Source organism: Entelurus aequoreus, linkage group LG01 (assembly GCF_033978785.1).
Source record: "Entelurus aequoreus isolate RoL-2023_Sb linkage group LG01, RoL_Eaeq_v1.1, whole genome shotgun sequence".
Classification (NCBI taxonomy): Eukaryota; Metazoa; Chordata; class Actinopteri; order Syngnathiformes; family Syngnathidae; genus Entelurus; species Entelurus aequoreus.
Window position 1 is genome coordinate 31,351,792 of NC_084731.1, and position 7,137 is coordinate 31,358,928.

At 38.4% G+C, this 7,137-nt stretch overlaps 1 non-coding gene across 1 annotated transcript; it reads left to right on the top strand.

The window, feature by feature from the left end:
• The first annotated feature begins 2,110 nt into the window (after positions 1-2,110).
• trnal-aag (transfer RNA leucine (anticodon AAG)) lies at positions 2,111-2,192 on the top strand. The gene has a single exon. It is a non-coding gene; the product is annotated as a tRNA-Leu (tRNA).
• The last annotated feature ends 4,945 nt before the right edge of the window (positions 2,193-7,137 follow it).

The following is a 7,137-nucleotide window of genomic DNA, read 5'->3' on the forward strand; positions in this document are numbered from 1 at the left end:
CTCGCTGGAGGACAAGTGAACAGTCCGAGGCCAGCATTTGTCACAAATAATATCATAAAACCCTAAAACGACGAACTTGGCCTTGCCTGAAAGCTATCATTTAGCCGTCCAACTATCGCTAAAACTCTCTTACCTTGTACAAGCAGGGGAAAATGTTATTGAATTTGGATGTCTTTTTTTTTTAGTAGGGCTCAAAACCAGTCCAATGGAGGTCAATATATGTTAAGCTATTCTGAAATCATGACAGCAACATCTAAGTTTTTGTGTGATGAATGTGTGACAAAACATTTGTGCAATATTTATTAATATATCCCATTAACCTGTTTAAACTGCTTGGTTGTGTCTGTGTTGCTCTGGTAATTTCTCGACATCAACAAATACACATAAGTCCACATAACTAAAATATTGTTAGCTAAAAGCCAAACAATTTTAGTAAAATAGAAGACAATTCAAACCACAACCCCTTAAATGGGGCAAATGTCGAAAACAAGCAATGCAAAACTTGATTTATTTTGGTTATGCTTTTTTTTTGTAGGATTTAAGAGGTTAAAGGTGTTCAAAACCAGTGTACAAACACATTAAAGTCCACATAACTAGAAGAACATAAGCTAAAAGCCAGATCTGACTGATTTGAGCTAAATGGAAGACAATTCAAACCACACGCCCTTGAATGGGGCAAATGTCGAAAACAAGTTAACAGTCAGAGACTGGCATATTAATTTCATACTACAAAACACCAAAACGACAAATTGGCCGAGCATAAAAGCTGCCACTTAGCAGTTCCAACTGTCCGATAACTGCTAAATCTCCCTGGACAAGCTTACTCTTACCAAGAAGCAAAGACATAACCTTTTGAAGTAAGCATCAAAGCCTCTCCCTTTACTTTGACAAAAGGACCACCCATGTAAAAGCTCGTACGAGCATAAAAAAATGTTATTTATTTTGGATATATCTTTAAGCCTTGGGTGTCAAACTAATTTTAGCTTAGGGGCCGCATGGAGTAAAATCTATTCCCAAGTGGGCTGTAATGGTAAAATCAAGGCATGATAACATAAAAATAAAGACAACTCCAAGTTGTTTTCTTTGTTTTACTTTGGCCAAAAATAGAACAAGCACATTTTGAAAACGTACAAATCACAAATAATCCTCTGGACAAAACACTTCAAGTTTGTTGAAAATTCTGAGGAAATTTGTGCAGCTTGAAAAACACAATGAAGCTTAGACTTCGTCTCAGTGTATCTACAAAGCCAGGATTAAACTTTAAGTCACAGTCTTTCTGGGATTGGACAAAAAACACAACATGTAAACTCTTCGAGGTATCACATACCTCCTTTGTCATGTCCACGTATCAATCCAGTGCTAACTCAACAAACCGTAAGAAAGGGAGGTAAAAACCATTCAAAAGGGTTAAGTTCACTTTTCTCGTGTTTGACAGAGACATTTTGGGGGAGTAAGGGTGCCAAATGACGATGTGTTCGAAGCAGAAGACATAAAACGGCAGGTTTTAAGTTTCATGTGGGTCGAGGAGGAGGAGCCACAGTCACCCTTTACTGTGTACCTCCTGCTTTGCCTCGGTATAAACCGTTTGCTTGCCTAACAGAATTGCTATTGTGACATCCAGTGGACACTTTTAGAACAGCAGTTTATTTCATTAAAAAAAAAAAGCAGCTAATTTTTATACTTGGCAAACTCATCACGCGGGCTGGATCGCGAGCCGTACGTTTGACACCCCTGGTTTAAGAGGTTGCTCAAAATCAAACTCAATGTAGCGCAATATATTAATTATCGTAATAGTTTTTGTGTAAACAAATTAGTGTAGTTTATCTCGTAATATATCATTAAAGGAGCTCATATTTTCAAACCAAAAATTGCTAGCTAGCTTATGCTACCATTAGTGGTTTAACAGAACATATTTTTAAAGAAAATGCCTATATATTTTTTTACAATTACTAATTACATTTAATAAAAATTGCTCGTCAGCCCGAAGAATCAATCTGGCGTTCAGGCATGTCACTCACCACTGTCTCGTATACATACGTACAGTACAGGTCAAAGGTTTGGACACACCATATCCTCAGTCAATGCGTTTGCATATACTTCCACGACTAAAGGTAGCGTGGCCGAGCGGTCTAAGGCGCTGGATTAAGGCTCCAGTCTCTCCGGAGGCGTGGGTTCAAATCCCACCGCTGCCAATTTTTACCATGAATTGATTAACATGGACCCCGACTTAAACAAGTTGAAAAACTTATTCGGGTGTTACCATTTGGTGGTCAATTGTACGGAATATGTACCTGTACTGTGCAAGCTACTAATAAAAGTCTCAATCAATCAAAAAACAACTATTTACATTGTAGATTGTCACTGAAGGCATCAAAACTATGAATGAACACATGTGGAGTTATGTACTTAACAAAAAAAGGTGAAATAAATGAAAACATGTTTTATATTCTAGTTTCTTAAATAGCCACCTTTTGTTCTGATTACTATGTTGCACACTCTTGGCATTCTCTCAATGATCTTCAAGCACATCTGTGAAGTGAAAACCATTTCAGGTGACTACTTCTTTTTTCATGAAAAAAGTAAAATAATAAACGTGAATCCACTGTGTACTCATATTGACCTTTATTAGCACATTATGCCAACAACGTAACGAGTATAATTTTATTTTTATTTATTTATTTATTTTTTTGTCATGAAAAAATTAAAATAATAAACGTGAATCCACTGTGTACTCACATGGACCTTTATTAGCACATTGCGCCAACAACATAACATGAGTATAACATCAAAGTCTCTGGTAACTTCCTCTCTGCCTATTACATAAATAAAAAAAATGACGTGGAAAAATATATACGTAAATGACAAGAACTAGCAATTCCACACTACTGTCATTATGAATGTTATTTTTCAACAGCTGAAATAAAGTTGTCAGTTTGAACCGTCAGATAAGCCTCCTGTATGTTTGTGTGCCCGAGTCGACTCACAAGCTCCTCCTCTCCCCTCTCCCTCACCTCCCTCTGCCCAAAAGCGCTCTAATTTTCGTTGCTATGGTAACGTTTACATGCCTTCAAAATAAGATGCAGATACAACATTAAAAACGAATATAAAGTGCATGAGATTTTTAACTCACCGTAACGCTAGATCAATGGGAGCCCTGAGCTTGTTTCTCTGCAACGAGACGGTCCTACCTGTGGGTAATGGGAGACAAAGACACCCGAAGTGTGTTGCTTATGTCCAGTCTGCTACGTTGTTTTGTTTTGGTGGCTGTCACTGCAGAAAATCCCGCTTCCCACAGATAGGATGTTGGAAATGGCAACAGTGTTTTCGGTGCTGTGGTGGCGATCTCGGGGTATTCTGCCATGACTTTAATCCAGAAAACAGGCAGAGTTTTTGTCTGAAATACACTTTTAAAGGCCTACTGAAATGAACTTTTTTTATTTAAACGGGGATAGCAGATCTATTCTATGTGTCATACTTGATCATTTTGCGATATTGCCATATTTTTGCTGAAAGGATTTAGTATAAAACGATGATAAAGATCGCAACTTTTGGTATCTGACAAAAAAAAGCCTTGCCCCTACCGGAAGGAGCGTGACGTAGTCAGCTGAACATTTCCGCAAAGTTCCCTATTGTTTACAGTGATGGCGGCCAGAAGTGAGAGCGATTCGGACCGAGAAAGCGACGATTTCCCCATTAATTTGAGCGAGGATGAAAGATTCGTGGATGAGAAACGTTGGAGTGCAGTTCAAGACATATCTTTTTTTTCGCTCTGACCGTAACTTAGGTACAAGCTGGCTCATTGGATTCCACACTCTCTCCTTTTTCTATTGTGGATCACGGATTTGTATTTCAAACCACCTCGGATACTATATCCTCTTGAAAATGAGAGTCGAGAACGCGAAATGGACATTCACAGTGACTTTTATCTCCACGACAATAAACACTTTAGCTACGAGCTAACGTGATAGCATCGTGCTTTAACTGCATATAGAAACAAAAGAAATAAACCTCTGACTGGAAGGATAGATAGAAAATCAACAATACTATTAAACCGTGGACATGTAAATACACGGTTAATGCTTTCCAGGCTGGCGAAGGTTAACAATGCTGTGCTAACGACGCCAATGAAGCTAACTTAGCAACCGGACCTCACAGAGCTATGCTAAAAACATTAGCTCTCCACCTACGCCAGCCAGCCTTCATCTGCTCATCAACACCCGTGCTCACCTGCGTTACAGCGATTGACGGTGCGACGAAGGACTTCACCCGATCACAGATGCGGTTGGCGGCCCGGAGACGTAGGAAGTCAAGATGAGGTCACCGGCTAGCGTGTCTGCTCTCCAACAAAGTCCTCCGGTTGTGTTGCTGTAGTCCGCCGCTAATACACCAATCCCACCTACAACTTTCTTCTTTGCAGCCTTCATTGTTCATTAAACAAATTACAAAAGATTCACCAACACAGATGTCCAGAATACTGTGGAATTATGAAATGAAAACAGAGCTTTTTGTATAGGATTCTACGGGGTACCAATACTTCCGTTTAACTGACTACGTCACGCGCATACGTCATACCGAGACGTTTCAGCCGGATATTTCCCGGGAAATTTAAAATTGCACTTTATAAGTTAACCCGGCCGTATTGGCATGTGTTGCAATGTTAAGATTTCATCATTGATATATAAACTATCAGACTGCGTGGTCGGTACTAGTGGGTTTCAGTAGGCCTTTAAGGCTGCCATCATTTGCGATCTCCAGCATTTGATCTTCTTCTTGCACAGACATGCTGGATTCATCTGCTTTGTTGACAAATGGGTCGCGGATCCATTCCTTGGCAGTTCGTGGGTCTTTTGAAGTTGGGAAGTAGCGCTCAAACTCTTTTAAAAGCACAGACAGGTGATCGTGCAGCAGCTTGGTGAATGAAGGCGCAGGCTCAGTCTCACGCAAAAACCCCGCCAATGTTTGAAACATGTCCAGGTTTTTTGGGTTGGTGCACTAATTGTAAGTGTATCTTGTGTTTTTTATGTTGATTTAATAAAAAAATATTTTAAAAAAACAATTTTTTTTATAAAACATTCTTCTGCGGCCGGGTGGTTGGGGACCACTGATATAACGTACACTTATTAAGCCTGTTGTTCACCATTCTTTATTTATTTTAAATTGCCTTTCAAATGTCTATTCTTGGTGTTGGGTTTTATCAAATAAATTTCCCCCAAAAATGCGACTTATAACTCCAGTGCGACTTATATATGTTTTTTTCCCTTCTTTATTATGCAATTTCGGCCGGTGCGACTTATACTCCGGAGCGACTTATACTCCGAAAAATACGGTATTCATTAAAAACAAGGCAGAGGTTTTATTTAACATATACAGTACAGGCCAAATATTTGGACACACCTTCTCATTTAATGCATTTTCTTTATTTTCATGACTATTTACATTGTAGATCAGGGGTCCCCAAACTTTTTGACTCAGGGGCCGCATTCGGTTAAAAAAATGCGATGAGCTTCAAGAAGTGGTTTTCACTTCACAGGTGTGCTTGAAGCTACAAAACATGTTTCAGTTATTTTACCTTTTTTTTGTTGAGTACATAACGCCACATGTGTTCATTCATAGTTTTGCTGCCTTCTGTGACAATCTACAATGTAAACAGTCATGAAAATAAAGAAAATGAACACATGAATGAGAAGGTGTGTCCAAACATTTGGCCTGTACTGTATATTTAACATTTTTGGCCACTGCAACTTTACACACAGTTTGAACAGTAACACTGTGTCTGAGTATCATACTTGCCAACCTTGAGACCTCCAAATTCGGGAGATTTGAGGGGGTGGAGGGGTGGGGGTAGTGTTGAGGTGGGCGGGGCCGGGGGTCGGGGTTAAGTGGGGGGAGTATATTTATAGCTAGCATTCACTGACATTTAAGTATTTCTTATATATATATATATATATATATATATACTACCGTTCAAAAATTTGGGGTCACCCAAACAATTTTGTGGAATAGCCTTCATTTCTAAGAACAAGAATAGACTGTCGAGTTTCAGATGAAAGTTCTCTTTTTCTGGCCATTTTGAGCGTTTAATTGACCCCACAAATGTGATGCTCCAAAAACTCAATCTGCTCAAAGGAAGGTCAGTTTTGTAGCTTCTGCAACGAGCTAAACGGTTTTCAGATGTGTGAACATGATTGCACAAGGGTTTTCTAATCATCAATTAGCCTTCTGAGCCAATGAGCAAACATTGTACCATTAGAACACTGGAGTGATAGTTGCTGGAAATGGGCCTCTATACACCTATGTAGATATTGCACCAAAAACCAGACATTTGCAGCTAGAATAGTCATTTACCACATTAGCAATGTATAGAGTGTATTTCTTTAAAGTTAAGACAAGTTTAAAGTTATCTTCATTGAAAAGTACAGTGCTTTTCCTTCAAAAATAAGGACATTTCAATGTGACCCCAAACTTTTGAACGGTAGTAGATATATATATATATATATATATATATATATATATATATATATATATATATATATATATATATATATATATATATATATATATATATATATATATATATATATATATATATATATATATATATATATATATATATACATATATATATTTTTTTTTATTTTTTTTATTTTTATTTTATTATATATATACATATAAATAAAATAAATACTTGAATTTCAGTGTTCATTAATTTACACATATACACAAACATAACACTCCTCTACTCATTGTTGTATTTGAAAATGCAATGCTTTGCAGCCAGTAGCACAGCCTTTGAAGGAGCATAGGTATGGACAGTGTAATATTCTGGGTTGGAGTCAATAACCAGGCGAGGTGATGAAGTTACGTCTCTTTATTTCATACTTCAGAACCGACTCCCACACTTGCCGTCAGGATGCGCAATACAACGTAAACCGTTGGCCAACCAAAAAGTAACCACAGAACACTACTGTTCTGTGGTTACTTTTTGGTTGGCCAAGCGGACGTGACGACAGGCTGTCCTCACTCAGGTCCGCACGGACCTGGAGGGGGCGTGCCTTAAGTCCGGCTGGAAATCGGGAGAAATTCGGGAGAATGGTTGTCCCGGGAGATTTTCGGGAGAGGCGCTGAAATTTGGGAGTC